Here is a 23,872-nt window from a genome sequence, read left to right on the forward strand (position 1 = left end):
ACCCTTCTTAGCTTTTTCAAGATCATCCAAAGTCAGGGAAGGTCTGCCACTTGCTGTAGACAATCAAGTATGGATGAGATTTTCAGATTCCTCTTTTCTTTTTTCCCCCCTTTTTTCCTAGTGTTTAGACCCAAAATCACACCTGATCTAGAGCCTTTTGCTTTTTCACAACATAGGCACTTAGGCACCACGCAAAAAAGACAGCAGAAGACACAAGTTGGCATAAAATGTCCATATGTTCATTTGCATACAGGCATGTTCATTTAGAAAGAACTATCATCTATTTTATAGGAATCTAGTATCTGTGCTTGCTTGGTTTACAATCCAGACATGGCCAACTTTCATTGGCGGAGTTTGTTTAAAAACCCAAGAATAATTTCAGCGTATTACAGGAGTGTATGAGAACAATAAACTTTGTTCCACAAGAAACCATGAATGAAAGAAATCTAAGAGAACAGGCTAGCAGTCTCCTTTTAATGTAGATGAGTGATGGAATGTTTGTTATCTGATTACCCTATCAGATTACTATCTGATAGTAATCAGATTACTATCTGATACAGAAACTATCAATTACTGTGCAATGATATCTTAATATAGACTCCTGTACAAATGTGCATGTTGTTGTATCTCCTGAAAGGCATCTATTCCTCTTCCAGTGTTAAAACTTGGACCAGGGAATTCTTCAAGCAGAAGACACATTTTCAGAGAAGGCTGTCTCTTATAAAAGGAGGACTGTCCTTTTAAAGGTAAACCTTGTGTGGCCACCCACCTTAACTTGGTCAATGTAAGCTATTTTCTTGGCACGGCAGAGCTTTCCTTGGTGACCCAGCTTTGGGAACCTAGGCTAATTAACTCCCTTGAGGACACCAGTTTGAGGCTGATTTCAGACTAGATGGCAGGATTTGTCCCATCCAAATAAGGCTGTTTGTGTAAAAGCCAGCTACAATGTTCTGAGTAACCTCATGATGTATGAGCACAAAATGATGCTCCCATCATTGATGATGATGGGAGCATCACTTTGTGTTCATACATCATGAGTTTATTCTTGAAGAGGCCAGGATCTAAAGCCTCCTGTCTTGGTCTTTGCTACTCAGCAAGAGAGTCAATTTATTTATTTGCATGAAAAGAGAAATGCCATCTTTTTTTGTTATTGTTTTATTCCTGTTCTGCCTTTGCTTCAGCAATTCATTATCCCTCACTGGCTCTCATGCATTCTTGACCAAAAGGTAGAATTAATTCACTCTTGGCTATGACTTCATCAGGCAGAAATGAGGATGCTCTTAGACAAATGAGGCCCAATCATGGGCTCCCTTGTGTCTGAATATGAACTGTGAATTCACTTTTCAGGAAGGACTTGCAGGTTATTAATGAAAATGGAAAACAGAAGAAAGAGGAAGAAAATTACACCTGCGAAGGCAGAAGTAGAGCGAGGGGGAAAGAAAAAGAATATATTTTTCAAATCTAAGGAATAGGGGAAAGGTCAGGGCTTTAAAAAAAGATCTGGTTATTTTTTGCAAAAAAAGAAAGAGGAAAGCAGTTAGAAGTTTCTCTTCTTCATATATTATAACTAGGAATAAGTCTTATTTATTTATAAATACATTTATAAATCTATAAATATCTTACATATTCATAAGGTTCCTGGGATGAAAGCTTAACAGGCAAATTGTAGAAATAGTAATCAAGGAAAAGTGAGGTTTGTAGAAGAACAAGCCTTGTTGGAGGAAAATCAGGGTGGAATCTGCAAGGGTAAATCCTGTCTTACCAATCTTTTAGAGTTTGTTGAGAGCATCAGCAGGCCTGTGGATGGAGGTGGCCCTGCTGGCATTGTACACCTGAATTCAAAAAGCCTTTGACCAAGGTCAGATTGAAAAGTAAATCAAAGGGCATCTAAGTCACTTTGGTTGAGTCAGGTGGCCATATAAATGTTTTAAATAATAAATAAATAATATTAAATAATACATTTCCAGATTGTGGGGTTGCTTTTTGGATATATGATGATTCAATTTTGTGGAGTCCTTAGTGCTCTCTGAGCTTGATCCTTGGTGCTCTCTGAGCTTGGTTGTTTGATTGCAGACATTTCATTACCCAACTAGGTAACGTCACTGATGATGTTACCTAGTTGGGTAATGAAACATCTGCAATCAAACAACCAAGCTCAGAGAGCACCAGGGACTCCACAGTTCAACCCTGGGCTACATATATTCTCTTTTATTGATTCAATTTTTATTTCAACTCTGTTGTAGAAAGCTGGTTTAGACTAAGCTGCAGACTTGCTCTGTATTGAAGATGTTATCCCAGATCTGCTCAGGCTTGACCACTTTCACACTGTAGTGTACAGTAAATTGAGGGCAAGAGTCACCTAAGGCCTGTCCTTCCAGTGGCAAATTATATTCTGCATTAGCCTTCTCGACCGTAGGCTCAGACCCTGAAATGAAGCAATTGAGAAAAATGTCAGTAAAGGCTTTATACTTGCATTAACCAATTGGCAGCAAACAGGGAACTCCCTCAGACCTAACACTCCTTCATCACTTTCCCCCATTCTGTTCTGGTTTTGGAGAGTTATATGGCTGACAGGAACCAGACAAGAGTCATGAGAACTTTCTATAATTTTTTTCAACATTTCATTAGATTGGAAAAATACAAAATGACAATAAAGTTGTTTGGGCAAAATAACTCCTTTGGTGTAGAATTAAAAAAAAATGAAAAGCTTAACCTATTCGCCCCACTTTTAGTAAGTAATAATCAAAATGTTCCTTTTGCACAAGTGCAGAAAATAAGATCAATCCACCTTGTTCCCTGCTGCCGTACCTGATTGCTACCAAGCTGTTAGGAGGCTGGCTCTATTTAAGGCCAAATGAGTAACTGCCAATCACTTCATTTCATGGGTTTCCTTGTATGTGTGTGTGTGTTCACGTTCTTACAGTATTATGCAAAATGGTGTCATGCCTGAAATAACTGTTGAAGTTATGTTGACTGTGGCAATGCCAACAGCTTCAATAAAAGGCTCTTTTTCCTTGGACTGAACACAATGAACCCCAGGAAGAATTGAGCAAGTTTCTATCAGTAAAAAAAAAAAGGTTTTCTTGGAATGCTAAGTGTGGCTGTTAAACTGGAGCATTTCTCCCGGTGCAATAGGCAAAAAAGTGAATCAAGAAGAAAGGGGAACTTCAGGCCATGGAGCAGGCAAATAAGAAAATTCACTGGGACATAGCACAGTGAAGCAAATCCCACATCCCCGAAATATACTTTAAATCTACACTAGGTTACAAACTTAATGCAGTTTATAACTAAACTGTAACACCGTATTTGTACTATCTTTTCTTTAAAAATTCCATTGGCACCAATTTTTTTAAGTCACTGTTCAGAGATGATCCAGTTATAGCAACAAGCAGAAGGAGAAGTAGTAGTAGTTGTAGTGGAGGAGATGGAGGAGGAAAAGAAGAAGTGGAGGAGGTGGAGGGGGAAGGAGAAGGGGAAGGAGAACAAGAAGAGGAGGAGGAGCAGAATAGGAAGAGGAGGAAGAGGAGGAGGAAAGGAAGGGGAAGAGGGGAAGGAGGAGAAGAGGAGGAAGAAAAAAGACGAGGAAGAAGGGGAGGGGGAAAGGGGAAGAGGAAGAAGAGAAGGAGGAGAAGAGGAATAGAAAGATTAGAAGAAGAGGAGGAAGAGGAAGAAGAAGAGGAAGGAGGAGGAGGGAAGGAGAAGGAGAAGGAGAAGGAGAAGGAGAAGGAGAAGGAGAAGGAGAAGGAGAAGGAGAAGGAGAAGGAGAAGGAGAAGGAGAAGGAGAAGGAGAAGGAGAAGGAGAAGGAGACAGTGGCAGCAATGGCAGAAGACCTGCCCTTTTTTGTGTGTAGCGATTCCTTTCCACATTGTGCCACTGTGTGCTTACAATGAAGAAAAATGCAGTCAGAAACTGATTGGGAAGACTGGCATTTTGTGTATTTGTCCAGTATAGCCTTTAGTTCACTTTCTTTTCAAAGACTGTCACTTTTCATTCCTGACACGTGGGAAGACTGTTCGTTGGCTCTTTTGCTTGGCTTATTCCACAGGTCCTGAAGAGTTCTTCAGTTCCTTCACCCCCTTTGACATTACTTTCTCTCTCCCCCTCCAACCCCAAGATCTCCAGCTGCCTTCTTCCTCTGTTGCTTAGGTAACCAGCTCCCCCCCCCCCACTTCCCACATCTGCTTAGACAAGCCATTGGCAATCACTCCAGGGGGAAGACAAGCCGTGATCCAGACTTGAAAGTGTTTATAGCTAAATCAAGTCAAGGGAAATCAATGAGCTGCTTGAGAACGCGAAGCTATGTTGAAAAGGACATGGAAGGTCCTCTTTGAATTATTAGCCACAATATAAGAAACTTTAGCAACAAGCAACAGACTCTGAGATGGCTAGACAAAGAACAATGAAAATGCAAGATCTAGATTTGATAAATAAATCAATAAAATAAATAGGATGTGATCAGTTAAGGGTTTTCCTTCATTAGTTGTATCCCATTTTGTTGTCTATATTTTTAATTTTATTGGGAACGATTCACTTATTTTTTCCTTAGCTTTTGATTACAAAACTTGTCTGCAAGAATAGATAAAGTTTAGGGTTGATCAATAACCAGTAATGCCAAAGACTACTATGATATTTAAAGAACATTTATCTTTTAGAAAGGTACAGGCCATGATATTTACATAAAAGAACCTTTATCTGTTAGAAATGTAAGGGCTGTCTTTTTGTCACATATGGCATTCAAGGAAACTTTTAAAATGTCATTAAAACAGCCCAATTAAAAATTAATGCAGCAGGTAACACTGAAAAATATACTGTGCTCCACAAAGAACGATAAAAGCAACAGTTGCAGAGCTACCAGCTGAGGACCATTACTTTTTCTTCCTACCAGCAAGTCTGACAAATGAATTTATTCATCAGGTGCCCAAGTCAGTAACGCGGGCTTTGCTTGACAGTTCAGAGATCATAAGGAAGGTGCAAAGCAGATGTTTTCTTAGAGGTATTTCAATTATTGGGGGGTAACCACAGAAAGAGAAAAGGACATTCCAAAAAAGTCTTCCTAGGTTGTTGATTTGTTTCCAAAATATGTTCCTCACTGATACCTAGCCAGCCACATCCTCACTGACACTGAAGGAGAAGACAGCAGAATGCACTGAAAGTGCAGACCGGCATTTGGAATGAATGGTACCTAGAAACAAACTGGGAGCAAATTAATCTGTTAGGAGTATAAATAAAAGCAATATGCTCATACTGGCCTGACAATAGCATGGTTGAAATATTTGTTTCCAGTAGAAGTATCTCATATTGCATTGATAAAGCTATTAGAAGACAAACAAATCTTGTTTTCCCCTGGTCCTTAGAGTTCAAGTTGAGTCATCCATGCAAAGCAGGCAATTAATAGGAGATCTTCTATTAAAACCATCGTCAAGGACAAGTTCAAAAGCAGTAGAAATAGTGGAACTGTCAATTAGCTCTAGCCAAACCCCATGGGAGGGATTATGAAGTACAGGGAGTCCCCAGTTTAAGAACAAGTTCCGTTCCCAAGGTCTGTCCTTAAATTGAATTTGTATGTAACTCAGAACAATATTATTATATAATATGGGATAAATAGTATTGTGCAGTGAAGTCGAACCATTGTGTACTTAACTTGAACTATTGTGTATTTAACTCAGATTTTGCTACAGTAGGCTCCATTCTTAACTATGGGTCGCCCTTGAACTGTGTGTTCTTAACCCAGGGACTACCTGTAGATAAATAAAGAGATGGATTTAGTACCCAGATAAAGCATTGTGTGTAAATTGTTGAGACTACTGCTGTGTCCTCTGAGAAATATGAAACGAAAAGATCTGACATATCATCGGGGAAAATGTGCGTGAGCAGACCTGAGAAATATTTGATAGCCTGGGTATCAAACCTGCTTAGGCTTGGAAGTTATAAAAGTATGTTTATCAAAACCAATAACACCAGCATCAAAGTGAAGGACAGATGAGGCACCCCAGATTACAGAGTAGCTGAGCTGTGACCCAGCCTTGGGGGCTTCTTCTCTATAGCCGTTGTATATACCTGAATTAGGAGAAAGGAAAAATAACAGGTTTGGGGCTCTTTTGCAGTCAGTGATTGTAGATTAAAAATAGATCCCCATCTCTAGCTTGTTAAGAGCCAGATTGTATAGGGACAAGAACACTGAAGGCTGGATATCAGCAGCGGGTGGAATCAGAGCTCAGAGTGGAAGGTGACAGGTTATGTTAAGTGCAATGGTGGTCTTGAGATCTGAGGGAAGAGAGTCCCCAGGCACAACATACTCAACGAAGTCCTTCTAGCCTGAAGGTGGCTGGTCTTACTATTCAGATTTCTTGGAAGAGGCACTTGATCTTCTTGAATCTTCTGTGTAAAATGGAAGCAGACTTTCCTACCACCTTGGAATTATGGGTCTGCTGCTCTTCCTGTGGGCCTGAAAAATGCTTCCTTTTGCCAGTCTGTGGAGCTAGCTCTAGACATGTGTCCCTCAAGAGGAGAGGCAACTGGGATGTCACCGTTTTCCTCCTGACCAGAAAGTCTGCTTTAGTTCTTCTGCTATTTCTTTCTAACTTCCTTGGAGATCCATATGGCTCCCACCCTGCAGCTATCGTGCAAGTCTGAAAACCTGGCTTTGCATCTAGTCTTGGGGCAAAGGTCACTCTTAAACTTTTCTTGGTTTTCTTTTGATGTGTTGGGCTGTTCGTTCTGGACACACATGTCTTTTTTCTTTCCTTTTACTGTTTCTTGCCTTTGGAGACATAAGCGGGGAGTCAGACCCTCTTTAAATCCTACAAATAACCAAAGTCTGCACAGAGAAGTGCATTATTATATTTTGAGAAATAACAAAGAGGGACAAAGTGCTAGGAGATCAATAATGTATTTTTTAGGTCAACCTTACCACCTAATGGGACTAAGAGCCTTTCCAAATAGATCTATTGTGTGGGCTGGCACATTCTGCACACCAGTCAATTCCACTCTGCTGCAATCTGGGTAGAATTGTTCCATAATGTCTGTGCTTTTGTGACTCCCCCTATTCCATTGGTCAGTCTGGTTAGCAAAGACCCTGATATTCTCTCATCTCAGAGAAAGTGCATGGAAAATAATGGTAACACAGTCTTTTCACTTAGCAAAATCAGGGGTTGCCATTTCTTAGGAGAGACTAGAAGAGTGGAGGCCTTGACAGCAAGTGGGTTCTTGCCATATTACGTTTTGGGTTGATAGACTAACTTTCGCTTGCCAGGAAGAAGAACTTATCAATAGGGATTATGAACTAATAAGGAGGAATCTTGACTGTATCTTTGCAATCTGAGCTCCTCCAGCTTGGCTGCTTCACTAGCTCAGAAACCACAGCTTGATAGGATTTAAATGTACTTTCTTGATATTGCTTATGGGAAAGAAGAAACATCCAAAACCATGTTTTAGTCTCACATTTACAAAACTAGAATCATGGTTGGCTGGAAATAGCATAAAACAGTGGTCCCCAACCTTTTTGGCACCAGGGACCGGTTTTGTGGAAGACAATTTTTCCACGGACCGGGGGGGGGGGGGGGGGCGGATGGTTTCGGGATGATTCAAGCGCATTACGTGATAGGGTTTTGATATGAGTCTGCAAGCAATTGATTTATTATGGTCTCTGTGCAGTCAAACCTCTCTGATAATGATAATCTGTATTTGCAGCCACTCCCCAGCGCTAGCATCACCGCCTCAGCTCCACCTCAGATCATCAGGCATTAGATTCTCATAAGGAGCGCGCAACCTAGATCCCTCACATGCGCAGTTCACAATAGGGTTTGCGCACCTATGAGAATCTAATGCCGCTGCTGATCTTGGGGACCCCTGGGGTAAAACATATCAGGACAGAAAAGACATGTTCTGTCAATTTTATTTGTGAATATCACTGGTCCCTGTTGCAGGGACCAGCTGCCCTTCAGGCTTAGGTACACCTTCTGTTATCTGCCATCCACAAGGGCTGAAATATCACCCATGACTCCCAAAAGGCCATTGACTTCTATGTGACTTGCAGATCTTAAGCCCTGTGATGGTGGTGGACTCATTTCAACTCTCAAGATATATGAACACACAAGTAGCTAATCGTGTCTTGGCGTCTATTATCCAGGCCAGGGTAAGGAGGTAGGAGAGAATCAAAACTGAAAACCATGTTTCCAGAAGAAACACATGCAGAGAACCCTTGAACGTGGCAAGATCTGAATAAGAATTAGGGAGAAGGGAACAGAGCAAGGTAAGTAAGTACCCTGTGATGTTTAATTCGTATCAGTTTATTGCCAGGAGGCAATCAAGCGCTCAGCCACATTTGTACAAAATGTGCAAAGATGATAAAAGAAGAAAAGCCACCTTACAACCTCCCTTGATCTCTGCCGCTGGTTTTTTCTTTATAATTTGTGTAAAAATGCGGCAGAGAACTTGTTCGAGCAGGGAAATCTATTTTATATTACAAAAGAACAACCAAAAATAGTTCCTTTTCTGCTTGCCATTTCATGATTAGATCTTGAGATATGGCTATCTAGTATAGGTCAGTTTAATATATATTGCTTCATGCTTTTAATATGTACTGTCTTTTTTTACTGATTTTTTTTTTAAAAAAAGCTTTTTTTAGTCTTTTCTATAGAAATGTCCCCCTCTTCTCTAAATGGTGAAACATTTTTCAAGAGCAGGGACCGCCTGGGTTTGGTTCCCCTTCAAACAATCTTCCTTGGAGACTTCTCTTGGCTGTAGAGAAATAGAATAAATCTGGACCTTTTTACAAAGTGATGAGCTCTGTGCATGTTGCAGTCGTATTGTACTGAACTTCTGTATTTTTTTTAATGGTGCTGTTAGGAACAGTGATAAATCCCAAGAAGAAGACAAGGTGTAGAACATTAAAATGAATGCATGGAGGTAATTTGGAAAGGTGACAATGACACTTTACTGATTAAAAATAATTGACTGGCTCATATGGATGCCTTCGATCGATCGATCGATCGATCGATCGATTGATTGCATTCTTATATTCCTGGACTCAGGATTCCTGGACTCCAGGATCACACTCTGTTTTGACATCATCAAAACATAAAACATAGCAAGGCAACATAAAATCAGAATAAAATAATCCAGTGTAAAATATTCTAGTACATAGAAGCACAACGGTAGCAGCTTCAGGCCCCAGAAACAGCCCTACAGAGCTTTTCTGAATATAATGCCCTGTGAAGGGTTGCTCATAATAGAAATCAGAGGATTAAAACAGACAATTTGCTAGAAACCTATTTAATTTCTCCACTCCTACTTTAACCTAATCCTACACTTCCACAGAGCTGTCCCTTCCTTGCTGTTCGCAAATCCCACTATACACAACTAAATTCTCTGCAGAAGGTTAGTGTATTCAGAAAGACAGCCAAATCCATGTTACAGCTTTCAAAATGGAACTCGCCATTCACACAGTTTAAGCCTAGAGGCATTGCTTCATACACTATATGGAAAACTTTTCCATCAGGGTGGATCTCTTGCTAACAAAGGCTGTTAAACTGTGGGATGGTCGCCTGGAACAGTGGGGGACTCCCTTTTGCTGAAGGCTTTCAAACCAGGGTTGGGATTACGTGGGTTTAGTGGATATCTGCATTGAGGGAAGAGTTGGACTAGACCAGTGTTTCTCAAGCCTGGCAATTTTAAGATGGGTGGTCTTCAATTCCCAGAATTCCCCAGCCAGCATGAAGTCCGCACATCTTAAAGTGGCCAAATTTGAGAAACACTGGACTAAATGAACTATAAAGTTATTTCCAACGTCTACATTCTACAATGTTCTTATTTTATATCTGTCATTTTCAAAAGAAGTTATCTGAAAATGATAGATGAGAGAGAAGGGCACTTGACTGGCATTTCTTGTACATTGTGGGAGGAGGAGGAGGTGTTGATTTGCGGTAAGCAATCTGAGTGCTTCTTATAGAAGGAAAGTGCTGAAATAGATTAATGAGAATAATCTGTTCTTGAATTTGCACCATTCACTTTGGCAGGTAGCCACTCCATGTAGAGAGCTGCCAGACTGTGGTTTATACAGTCTTTGTGGCAATGAAATATTCCCAAGCTTTGGACTGATCCTACTCATTTAGGCTGGCTATTGGCCCCTCTAGAACCTGCAGTTCTGCTACAATGAGTCCAGAGCCCTGCAGTCTGGAAGGCCTCCAAATTTAGCAGGGCATCTGTTTTCCTCTTTGCATCCTCTCACCACTCCTCTTTCCTCCTTGATGAAGATAAAAAGATGTTGGGTGTGATGCTGGCTTCTCTATAGCACACTCAAGAGGAAAGATGACACTTCTGCTTTCGGGGAAGAGACGGGGAGAAAGGATGAAGAGCAAGAGAGAGATTATGCTGGAGGAGGAAGAACAAGACATAGCAAGAGCAAGTAGGAGAGAACTGGAAAGAAACAGGGAGGTTGAAGACAAGAGTCTGAGTCTGATGGGGCTCTCAAGAGGGCTTCATACTCAGAGACCACCTAAGTCCACACATCTTAGAGTTGCCAAGGTTGAGAAACACTGATCTAACCTTTGTCTTGGTAGTGGCTCTTTCTCCTGTCCTTCAAGGCCATTCCCTAACATGACTAATTCTACTTTGTTGTAAGGCTACATTAACAAAATCTTGCAAGTCTGAAAGTACAAATCTCCCGCCCTCCCTATTCCTGAATAGTTAGGGCGGGTCCTTCCTAAGTTTCTTTCTCTGGCTGTTACTCTGTTGCTGACTCCTTTCCCTTTTATTTGATTGTTTCCTAGGCAGCATCTCTTCCCCCCATCTTCCAAGGTCACCCTCGCATTCCATCACACTGGGGCAGAAAGGGCATAAAAGGCTTTCAGTTTGGCAACTGCCTTACTCAGTTGATGTCAGGCCCAGCCCAAGAACAATGGTGAAACAGTCTAGTTGAGTCAAGTTCCTTTACTTGCTTACACCTTATAGACAGAATCTTGCCAGACTAAATCTATATGACTGCAACAAGTGGATATACCCTGGGAGATTCTAGGGAGTGGAACCTCTGAACCTCCTTTGCTTCCCACACTCCCCCTACACACTGTGTTGTCTTTTGTCTCCTTCCCCTTCCTGGAATGTACCCCCACCTTCCTGATAGTCTTGATCTCTCACAGTTGACCTCTCAAGGGTAGGATCCTTTGATGGGGCCCTGGCTTTCTCTGACTGTGCTTTTAGTTGGACATACCTGATTCTGGAAAGAACCTCATCCTGTCATCTAGCTTCCTCCCAACGCAAATGCACATGAATATCTGAAGAGAACATTAGCGTCATAGCAAACTACAACAAGGATACAGATAGAAAGGGGTTTTTCTCTTGTTCCTGCATTCCCATTTTAGATACCCAGGAAACATATGTCAAATCCAGGTTGTGCAATGCTCCTGGAGTCCTCTATAAACTGATGCCAGATTTCCATCCAAGGTGTCACTGTTTTTGAAGAAGCCAAGTAGCAACTGTCTGCTTGACACCTTTAATTTCCACCTGCTACAAATATATCCTTGAAAAACGATTTTTAAAATTCCACTACTTCAGCGTGAAGTGTTGTCAGGGGAACAGCTTGTTCAGAATTCAGAAAGAATTCCAAGTGGTAGAAACATTCTTTCCTTAGTTTCTCTTCCTCAAGTAGGAACAAATGTGCCCCTTTGAGTAGAGCAATCTGCTGCCTTGAGTAGTGCATTCATATTAGAAGGGTAAGTTATACTTTAGTACATAAATAATAATTCTCCACAACCTGCTTCTTCCCCCAGCTGTAAAGCTTGCTCCCTCTGAGAAGGTCATACAAGGTGGGACTCAGGTTTATCCTAAGCCAGCCAACCCTAGACTACAGCAAGCTTTCTTCATTCTCATCTCTCTTTCTACAGAGCCTTTCCATCCATTCAAATTTTATTGGCCCTTTCTAGACTTGTATTTGTCAGAATGGCACTTTCCAATTATAAGAATTCCTAGCCAGAGGTCCCCAGCATTCAGCATCATTGGACGACTCCTGATGGGTTTGGTTATAAGAGAGGGATAAAAGTGGCTGTGATTCTTCCTGAGCCGGTCAGATTTGGGAACAGCTAAGCCAGCCTTAGTTATATACTGTCTTGATTATTGCTATGTTCTTCTCAAGGTGCTACCCTTGAAAAGGGTCTGTAACTAGTGTAAAATATAGTAATTAGCTTGCTAACCTGTGCAAAACACAGAGATCACATGTGGTGTATGTACTGAAAATTCATCACTTTAGCAGATCCTGGACTGAGCAGGGATTGGATTGGATGACCTCTGAGGGTTCTTAATCTTCCATCTTTAAGATTCTGTCATGGTCCACACCAGGTGCCAGCTACAATGGAGCCAGTTTAAGTTGTGGATGTTAATCCTTAAAATCCTAAATGGCTTCATTGATTGATCGATTATGTGCCATCAGATCATGTTGATTCTTAGCAACCTCATACATAGATGTTCTTCAGGATGGTCTGTCCTCATCCTGATCCTTCAAATCTTCCAACAGTCCTAAATGGCTCAGGGCCTGCTTATCCAAGAGATTGTCTCCTCTGTGACAAACCTGCTTGGAGACTAAGATCTGCAGGAAAGGTCCATGTCATGCTGCTCTTGAAGGCTTGAAGAGACCCATTTTTGAGACATGAGAGAGGTCCGTCTCCTAATCATTCCAGTGCTGTGGATACTCTCCCCCTTGGAGTTGTATTTAACTCCTACTCCAGGGTTTGTCAAATGGGGGCAGTTTGGGTATATCCTGGGGGTAATGGAGCAATTTGTAACTGCTTGTTTGTGAGTCAAGGATCCAGTTTGGGAGGGCCACTGCTGAGGTGCTTGTATAAAACAACAGTCTGTTTTTTTCATGGAGGTAATGACATTATTCGAGACCAGGAAAAGGGGTAATGGAATCAAACAGTTTAAGAACCATTGGCCTACTCTCTACCTACAAAGATGCACCCTTTCTTACCATGGGTTTAACTGATTAGTTATTTCAGTACTGATTTTAATATCTATCTTTAAACGCTTTGTATTCTGTATTTTAATTATTGTTAGTTAAGTAGAAAGGTGGGCTAGAAAGCAAACCAATGAAAAATAAAGAAAATATCCATGTTTTCCACACCAGGCATTATTTAATAAACATTATTATTTCTCTCCTTGACTTTTCTCCCCAAAGTAAAAAGCCTTCTCTTGCAAGGAGATGGCTCCATCCCCTTATTTCACCTTCATTTTTCTACCTCATTCCTGCTCCAAAATTCCATTTTTTGGAAGGGGTCCAAATGTCTAATAAGCTGGTTTTTCCTCCTTGTGAATCAGTCTAAGATATTTCTGCCACCAAAATTGTCTTCTGATCAAAGTGATCATACCATTTTAATTGTTGCCTTCCCAAAAAGCATGACCCACCCTGATTGGCTGACAAGCTGAATTATAACCGATTCCCAACTAATATCTCCCCCGAAAGATCCCTTGGGGGGGATCTGATATTCCCTCTCCAAAAGATCCATTGGGCTTTCATTTGGGGAGAGAAAAAGGAAGATGCTTCTCCTCCTAGCACTGAAGTCAAGCAGATTAACCCAGGATGGTCATGGTCCTATCAGCCAGACGTTCTCAAAACAGCTCACTTGGCTTTCATGCTGGTGCAGAAGGAAGGAGCGTCCACCATGAAAACACTGCAGAGAGACAAACACTATCTGTCTTTTGGCAAGACATTCTCACTGCAGAGGAGAAGAGGCAGGGAGTGTGCCAACGGTGGAAAGCACTGATCAGCAGAAAAGTGGGCTTCACGAAGAGACCCCACCAGCCAAATCCAGTCCAAGACAGTGGCTTGTCTCTGTGCTTCAGAAGTTGGAAGCAATAGGAGAGAATAAATGCTTTGTGTCTGCTCATCAGTCCTTCTACTTCTCCCATTTTATAATGACATTCAATTTTTTTAAGCACCCAGTTCAACATCTTGATTAGCCTGGGCATTTTAAACTGTTTTATCCAGCTGGTTGATGTGAGTTGCTTATTTATTATATTTGCTACTTTATTTTTCTTTATGCTGTTTTCTCTATTTCATTGTGCATTTTAGAGTATGTTGCATTTTGTAGAGCACCTTGTTTTTATAAGATGAAAGGCAAATGAAGGCGCAAGTAAATTAATAAAGAAACCAGTGAAGGGAGAAGGTGGAAATAACTATGCAATAAATCAGTGGCAAAGCAATTTAGGCTGTTAGGAAGCAGCACCAATGTGGATTGCAAAAAAAACCTTAGTTATTCTAAGTTTTTCACTCTCATAGATGGCTTCCCTGTCCCATATTTTCTTGCGTTTCATATGCCTAGGATTATTTTGCAATAAATGGAAGAAGGCAATGAAAAACAACTCAGAACTTTTGCCAAGAACACAAGAGACAGACACGTCCATGATGTTACCATGGGTCAATCTTGAAGAAGACTTCAGAAAAGGAGAAGAGAGGAAAGGGAGGGAAGGAAGGAAGAAGGGAAGGAAGGGGAAAGGGGTAGCCTTGCTCAATTCTGATGCTGCTACAGGGCACAGAGTATTTCTGGATATGAGGCAAACACAAAGCAGGGTCAGTTTTCTGCTGCTACCTATAAGTATATTAGAGCATAAACGTTTATAAACCTTTCCATTTCATCCAGGAGGATTTTGGATCCTAGGAAACCTGGTTGTAACAGATCCTTCCTCTTTGCTACCTGTTGCTACTCCTTCATCAAAAGAGCCATTGTGGACCAATGAAAAGAAAACCTCTTTCACTAATCTTAGAATAAAACCAATAGTTCTTTCAGCAATCCTTTTGACTGTCCATTGGTTCAAAGCAACCCAGTTAAATGAGCTACTTTAATACCAGATTTATTCCTCTATAAGATAGGTCAGAAGGTGCAAGCAGGATGAAGAGAGTCCCATGTGCTAGTCAAGAGCAGATGTTGGTTTCTCCTGCCAGCAGGCAACCTTGGTTTTCCATGATGTATGAGCACAACGTATCAGTTCTTTCAGTACCCTGGATTGGGTGTACATATGCATAGGTGTGTGTAGATATCTGAATGACTAGGGTAGAGAGATTATAGATTATGAGGGCTGTGAAAGCTATGTATCATTTTGCTACATGTATAGGTACATGGCAACTGTCTATGTGGTCACTAAGAGTTGACACTGACCTGATGGCCCATCATCAATCAATCAGTCATGCAGCCCTTGTCTATAAGGACCAGGTCACTCCATATCAGAAACAGGAGTGTGCTGCCTTGCTCCATTCACTAAACCCCTTAAATACATCACCATCTTTCTCTCACAGAACAGCATCTGCCCCTTATACAAAAGACAGGACTACCAGATATGGGTTGCAAAGCTTTGAACCACCACAAGATATCAGGAAAAGGTTTCCTACAGAACAGGTACCACTGGTTGCAAACTAAGTGTGAGCCCTTTCATAGTGTTGCTGGCTGTTATGAACAAAATGGGCTCTTATTTGCACAACCTTGCTTTGAGTTTTATGGTTTGATCTCTATAAAATGGAGGTGCTATTTGACTATATTTTTTGGGTCTCAGAATGACTTGGGATGGTCCAGGATTTCTTTTGCACAGTGGATGATAGCAAGAGAAAAATTCCATCTTTCTCTTGCTATCATTTCATCCCCCTGCCTCTTTCATTTCCTAGCTGTAATTTTTCTTTAATTATGTCATTCTGTACAGAACACCATGTGTCTTGATGATATTATAAGCACAATATAGGTTGACAATGATCATGTGATAGGGGCACATTATCAACTACACGGGGCATTCTTCATCTCACCTTTCCTACAGGTTCAAAGAGGAAAACCTCCAAGGGCCAGCTCTACTATTAGAATGGCAGCATCTGCCTCGGGCAAGATTGCAGTAACAATTAGTATTTATTTGATTACTGTTGTATTTTTATGACAGAAATGAGGACATGTACTTGTGGAATTTTCTGCTATTGGATTATTATAATAGTACCTCCAGCAGGTTCCCACCAACCTGAGAATTCCGAATACATTGGAAATCAAGATACGCTGGAAGTGTGATGGAATGGAATTATGAAGGCCAGGCTCAGGGAGACAAACATTTTCTTAGCTCGCCAGAACCACGTGGGAGGAACAGGAGGATGAGACTGGCACCTCCCTGAGGAATTCACACTGTTGTGGCTGGAGGACTTTGGGAACTGGGGTTTTAGTCTGGGAAGATTCTTGCTAGAGGTTGTAGCTAATAAACATAGCTGGACTGAATTGGCATTGTCTCTTGGAGTTCCTTGGGCTAGGCCTGACATCACTCCCTGAGGAATTCACACTGTTGTGGCTGGAGGACTTTGGGAACTGGGGTTTGAGTCTGGGAAGATCGATGTCAGGCCTAGCCCAAGGAACTCCAAGAGACAACACCAATTCAGTCCAGCTATGTTTATTAGCTACAACCTCTAGCAAGAATCTTCCCAGACTAAAACCCCAGTTCCCAAAGCCCTCTAGCCACAACAGTGTAAATTCCTCAGGGAGAAGAAAATGTTTGTCTCCCTGAGCTTGGCCTTCATAACTCCATTCCATCACAGAAGGTACCAAGATGGTGAAGGCTGGCCTAGGTACCTGCAATCTATTCAAAAACAGTGCCCAACCTTCCAGTTAGCGCTGTGGAAAATTTATTTATTTATTTATTTATTTATTTATTTATTTATTTATCAGACTTGTCCCCGCCCATCTCCCCCCCAATGGGGGACTCTGGGCGGTTTACAACAATTAAAACAAATAAATACATAATTAAAATTTATAAAGAGAGAAAAACACATTTACCCAAAATGGAAGAAGGAGAAAAAATCCAAGAGGCCTATGGAAGCAACACCAGGCCTCTAGGGGGCTAGCCAACCCCATTTCCCATTTCAAAATTAGTATCATCCCAGTTCTACCTAAAAAAATATGTTTCCTCATATGATGCCATGAATGTCAAATGATGCCATGAATGTCTCACTCATTCTCACTTATCACCTGCATGTAGTATTATGTTTGTAAGCCATTGGTGAGCTTGAATAGCATTTCCTGGAGGAAAAAAAATAATAGAGGAAAGTTATCTCCCTCAGGTTGTGTAGGATTCCCCAAAGCTCCTTCTTGGCCAATTTGGGAGCAAAGATAGAAGATGGAATGGATCCAGCAAGACTCTTCTTATGCTGTGTGAGCCTTATCCAACCTGGGGTTCTCCAAATGTGTTGGACTTGAGTTCTCATTCACAGCTTATGCCAGAAAAGGATAATGGGAAGTGTGATACAGCCCATCTGGAGGATGAGTTTGACGCTCATATGTGTTATCATTTGAACATTCACAGTCCCAGGGGTTCTTTTGCGAATGCCTTCTAATAACTCCCATTTACCTTGCCAATTACCTCACAGTTATTTAATTTCCCTCTCTTGGGTATTGTGCTCATCTTAATTTCCCTAAGGTTCTCCTTTCTGTTATGTTTGCTCTTGCAGGTATATTCAAGTACATTTGATGTTCACTCTTCCTATCAGTGCTCATCACTGAGTAAATCATGATTAAAACTGATAGTGATTTCCCAACTCCATCCTCATTTCTTGATTTCCCCCCCCCCCAAAATGGGGACAAGAGACCACATTATGTGCCACAAAAATGCCTGCTTTTTTTCAGTAATGCTGAGTACACATAGGCACACTTTTGCTGCATGATTTTTAGGAAGAACAGTTGGATGTGGAGAGAAAACTCAGTAATTGTAATGGTGTATGGGAATGACCTTGGGAGACAGGAGGAAGAGACGCAGCCTAGACAATGGTCTGATAAATGAAATTTGAGTCTGAAGGAGGAAGGGTGGAGAAAGCATTTCAGAAGAGACCCTCCCTAGTTTTCGTGAGAGTAATAAGGAACGGGTACTTTCAGACTTGCAAGATTCTGTTAATGTAATGTAACCTTACAATAAAGATAGAACTAGTATTCATTGTTGTGCTTCTTGTCTGGGCTACCTTGAAGGGCTAACATCGACCTTGCAAGTCTGAAAGTACCTCTCTTGTCCCTTACTTTTACTGGGGAATTCATTCTGGCTGGGGAATTCTGGGAGTTGAAATCCACACATCTTAAACTTGCCAAGTTTGAAAAACACTGAATTAGATGTATGCCCCTGGGTGAAATTACAGATCAGGCTGTTATGTGACTCTTAACTATGCTAAGCCCATTTAGTCAAACTATAGATTAGCTTTGGAACAACCTTGATGCAAAACGGCCACCAAGAGATTTTTATTTTTCCAAGGGTTCTGCTCCTTTGTTGGTGTTTCATACATCCTCCCCTCCAATATGCACCAAGGAATTGTATTCTATGGAACAGAAATCAAATATCCATTACATACATCTCATTGCTTGACACAGAGGTGTATTTAGCCCTGGATATGGAAGTCAGTTCTCCTCCCTTTTTCTGGCAAGCTGTTGTTTTCTTTACTTTCATTCTGACTCCCGTGGAAGATCAAACAGCCCTGCTTTTGAGCAAACAGTGTGGGGTACCCCTGGCTTCTTTTTCACAGCTCGGCTGCATTTTCTAATTATCACACCATTTTGCGGTACCCTTCTATTATGTTTCCCATCTGGTTCATTAGAGCTTTTGTTTCCCTGTTCCAGAGTGACAAGTGTGGCTGTTATTTGGTCCTTTAATTCCTCTGAAAGGAAAGAGATGGAGAAAATACAAGGTCTTGTCATTACCAGCAAAGGGAGCAAATCAAATGCCATTTGGCAAACAGAAAGGAAAACCTGGGTGCGGGGAGGGGGGAACAGTTCTGATGAGTGCAGAAAGGACCTGGCTGAGGATGTGTGTGCGCCCCATCACAGCCCATAGCATCTCTGGATTCAGTGGTTTGCAGAGGTGGAAAAGAATGGTTGTGGCAATCAACAGGGAGATGTTACTGCAGAAGTTAGCATTCCTCTAATTCATGGGGTGGGCTTCCTATCTCTTCCTGCAGGTGAAAAGCAATCCTTCTTTGCTATAATCAGCCTAATCATGTTTAGGTCCAACTGACTCATTCTTGTACATTAGGCATCCAAGTTACAATCCAGAAATCAGTGTGGTGTTCTCATTGAGATATGAAACAGTGCCTTCATTCTTCCTGCAGTTGTGTGACCATAGTAAATCTACTTGTCTGTTCTTACAGGTCAACTGATGGGGGCTTTCCCCGTCACTGTGGCTATTTCCTCACCAATGTCTTATACATAGCTTCTTCTATCATCACCCAGCCATTGCTGAAACAATGTGAAGTCTGCCTCATTATTGTTACATTGCCATAATATCAGGCCCAGCCCAAGAACAATGGTGAAAGAGTCCAGCTGAGTAAAGTTCCTTTATTTGCTTACATCGTATGGACAGAATCTTGCCAAACTAAATCTATACGACTGCAACAAGTGAGTATGCCCTGGGAGATTCTGGGGAGCGGCTACCCTGAATCTCTTTCACTTCCCACACTCCCCCTGCAGACTGTGTTGTCTTTTGTCTCCTTTCCCTTCCTGAAATGCACTCCATCACACATAACTATGGTGCGATGTCTCTAGAAGAGGCTGAAAATCAGTAGTGGCGATCCTGCCTAAAGTGCCCTCCACCCATCCTTGAGTTGGCATAACATTTTCTGCCTCCAATGTTGATCCTCTCATGTCTTCCTTGCCTGTTTCCAGTCACTGCCAGTCCCCTGACTTCCTTCAAGATAATGGGTGACAAGCCTACCAGATTTCACACCGCCTGAAGCTGCTCTTGGATGGTGTTGGGAGACATGGAACAGACTACTTTACTACAGTAAAGTACAGTAAAACTAGGGATGAAGTAAGGCTATCTTACTGGTGGGCTGGAGGTGAGATGAAGGCAATGTCATGGGAACTAGAGACTATAGACCAGTTGGCCTTTCATACTGAAGATTAGGAGAAGGCTGTGCATTAGGCAATAAAATATCTCAGATTAGCTTTGTGGAGAACCTTTGCAATGACTCTCCTCCTCCTAATCTTCATGTCCCTGTTCCTTGCAACAGCAGCCAACATCCCAATGTGTAGGGAACACCAATCTTGGCAACCAATTCAAATTAGCTAATTACAGATAAAGCCACTCATTTTTTATTTCCTTGGTGGGTCATTTGGATCCTTTCAGAGCGGCACACCCACAGCTATGCCTGCAATTGAACTTGCAGCATTTCAGCTGCAAATCAGGGCTGTAAAAAAGAATGATCTCCCAGAACCCAAAAGGTGATTTTGTAGACATGCTCTTATTGTCCTAGGTCCACATCTGGAATATATGACTAATACTACTGCACTCCCCTTACATTATTAAAAATTAAGAACATAAGAAAAGCCCAGCTGGTTCAGGCAAAAGGTGTGTCCAAGTCAGCCTTTTGTTCTCAGCCGTGGCAACTAGATAATCTGGAAAGTCCACAAACAAGCTACAGATTCATTAACGCTCCCACACTCATTCCCCCCCGCAAAAAAGCCATCCCTGGAAATCAGCACTTCTGCTTTTTGAATTTAGCTAAGCCCCTTTAGAACTGAATGGTCCTCATGATACCAGAAAATCCCATGGTTAAGCTCTGTGCTGGAGGAAAAAAGTCCTTTTTTCATCTCCTGAATCTTCCAGCGTTCAGCTACCTTGATAACCTTGTTCTTCCTCAAACTACATATCATTCAATATATTTCTACTGCGCCCTCCTGACCTGTTTGACTAAACTAAAGGCCTTTTCTAAGAAGTCTTAATGCTGTCATCTTTCCTCAGCTGCTCCAACTTCTTGATTGATCTTTTCTCCATTAAAGCTGTATTTCAAGTGTGATCACACCATATGTGTTTGGAAAAGTGTGATAACATTGGCAGTTTAGTTTTTGTGTTAATCCCAAACTTGACATCTGCTTTTTTCATAGTAGTCACATCCTGTTTCAACAGTTTTACCGCCCCAAAAATGCTTTGGGGTTCCTTTGTTGCTAGCTCAGTCCCCATCAGAATACATGTGATGTTAGGATTTTTTTTCTTTGTCCCAAACACATCATACTGTATTATATTTGCTTATGCTAATTTTCATTTAACATTTCATATCCATTCTCCTACACTGAAAAATTCTTCGTGGAGTTGGCCTTGGCCATTTTGCTTTTGGTCCTTGTTGACTCCTAACTCCAGATTGGATACTAAAATCCATCTTTCTCATATAGGTTCTTATCACTGGATTTTTGTATATCTCTTCATGGCAAGAACTTTATATGTCCATCTGAACACCTGACTATGCAACTTTACAAGTACTCCAAAACAAAGTATGATTCCTTCTTTCACATAGGAAAGACAGGTGGGTAAACGGGACTAGCATTTGAATTCCCTAGAAAATATTCTAAAAGCAAACAATCTTATGAGACTGTTGATGGGATATTCTGCAAGGAGGGACCTTTTCTATATATTTATATGCACATTTTGCCCCACTGGCCTTTTTAAGCAAGATTTTTTGGAAAACCAAATATGAATTAAAGATTAAGATTTGCAACCACTGCTTTCAACTAATTGAAGATCACTTTTTATATTTAAGATGAAGCCAGTTGTTGAGGCATCTCTTTTCCGCTGCCAGAGTCTTCAAGAAAAGTGCCTTTCAGAAGCTTAATTGCATTCTGCAAGGAAGCTTAGAATAGAAAATTAGCACCACCACAGGAGGCAACATCATCAAATCACAGCAGGTTTGATCAATCTGGTTGCGGTGTTTTCAGGAGATGTTGCTTAATGGGTCAAAGAAAGAGCTCCACTGATATCTATGGAGAGGGCCTGTTGGGATGTGAGCTTAATCCACTCCAATATGTTTCCATGTATCTTTAGATGTGTCAAGCTTACCATCTGGAAGAGCATTATTCAGAATGTTGATTGACTGGTTATGTGCTGTCAAGTTGTTTTTGACTCCTAGTGAAGACATATATAGATTTTCTCCATGATGATCTATCCCTAATCTGGTCTTTCAGATCTTCCAATGGTGCACCCATTGCCACTGGAATTAAATCCATCCACCTTGGTTCCTGTTCTCCTCTTCTTCCCTTCCCTTTCACAGCATTAGATCCTTTTCCAGAGAGCTAGGTCTTTGCATAATGAGTCCAAAGTAGGATAATTTGAGCCTGGTCATTTGTACCTCAACTCTGGGTTGATTTGTTTGATGATCCACTGGTTTGTTTTCATGGCTGTCCATAGTATTCTCACGAGCCTTCTCCAACACCAAAATTCAAAGGCAGCAATATTCTTCCTCTCCTGCTTCTTCAAAGTCCAACTTTTGCTTCCATAGAATGCCACTGGGAATACTATGGCTTTCACAATTCTGATCTTTGTAGGTATAGTGACATCACGGCCTGAATATCTTTTCCAAGGCCTTCCTGGCTGCTCTATCAAGTGCTCATCTGCGACGTATTTCTGGACTGCTTGTTCTTTTATTGCTGATAGTTGATCCTTAAAGGCAGAAGCTATTTACCACTTCAATATCTTATTTGCCAATTCTAAGGCTGTTTGTTCTACATGTTGTCATTATTTTGATCTTCTTTATGTTCAATTTTAGTCCTATTTTTTTACTTTGTTCCTTGACTTGTATTACTAGAGCTTGCAGATCCTTTGTATTTTTGACTATCAGCATAGTGTCATCAGCATTGTGCAGATTATTGATGCTTCTTTCTCCAGTGTTCCCCAATGGTAATGCATCTGGGAATTCTCTTTAGAGTTCACTGCTTTCAAAGGTAGGTACACATGGGAACCAAATATGAACCTACTGAGATCTTGACTTCTGTTGTCTCGCCAGTGTCTCACATTAAATTGTGAGGTGCTAGAGGCAGAGAGCTGCAGGGAGGAAGCCTTGTTGTATTGGAGGGGTAACGCAGAGGGTAGCCCCATTGTCCTTTGGTGAAAAAATGACACTAAGCTGCAAATTATATTTTATGGTATTTATCTAATTTTCCAGTATCTATGTGCTGCTCTGAAACATCTTTTTTGCATTTCAAAAACTTGCAACATTTGGATCCTATGTTAATTATCCCTTGCAGGAGAACACTTCTCGTTAAAACCACTGCTTTGTCCTATATAGTTCATATACCAGTGTTTCTCAACCTTGGCGACTTTAAGATGTGTGGACTTCAACTCCCAGAATTCCACAGCCAGAATGGCTGGCTGTGGAATTCTGGGAGTTGAAGTTCACATGTCTTAAAATTGCCAAGGTTGAGAAACAATGTCATATACTTTTTTTCCCCCGGGGTGCCTACAGGAGTAACCTTAAAGACAGCTCAAATCTGGGCAGTATTTTATAGTAACAATAAAGTTTTGGACAATGGTGCTGGATAAAATGCTGTTGCAAGTTTTATGAAATGGAACAGCATCAGATTAATTAAGACTGGTGAAAAAAATGGAGGGGGGTAAAAAGGTGGAGCCAGTAGCTTTGCTGGCATCTTCTCTTCCCTGGATAGGAGCCTGGATAGACATTTGCTGGGGATACTTCAGCTGGGGTTCCTCCAGTGGAGTTGGGCTTGGTAGCTTAATAACTCCTTCTAAATCTAGGACTTGAGAAACTAGTGGGTGTATGTGTGAAATATGGTATGCTCAGGCCTGACTCTCCAACCTGGGGCATCCAAAGGGGGGAGGAGGGTCAAAAAAATCAAGATGGCAGCCATGACCACGAAATTGAAGCCCCTGGGCAGCACTTTGATGGCCGCCATCTTGACCGCACTTGTAGTCCAACCAAACCAAAGGCCCCTGATTTAGTGTTTGCATGGCTTGGAGATGACCAGGTTGAAATTTTCTTGTTGTCATGCTCAGTTTCTACATGCATGGTATATTTTTGTTGTGAGATCATTCTGTTGCATATCTGTGCCAGTAGTCACCTACTGAAGGGTGCCAACTGACTCTGGAGGGAAACAGGGTGAGGGG

The sequence above is a fragment of the Python bivittatus genome, unplaced genomic scaffold (assembly GCF_059951505.1).
Source record: "Python bivittatus isolate LINGU-HERP-01145 unplaced genomic scaffold, Pbiv_v1 ctg000610_np1212, whole genome shotgun sequence".
Taxonomy (NCBI): domain Eukaryota; kingdom Metazoa; phylum Chordata; class Lepidosauria; order Squamata; family Pythonidae; genus Python; species Python bivittatus.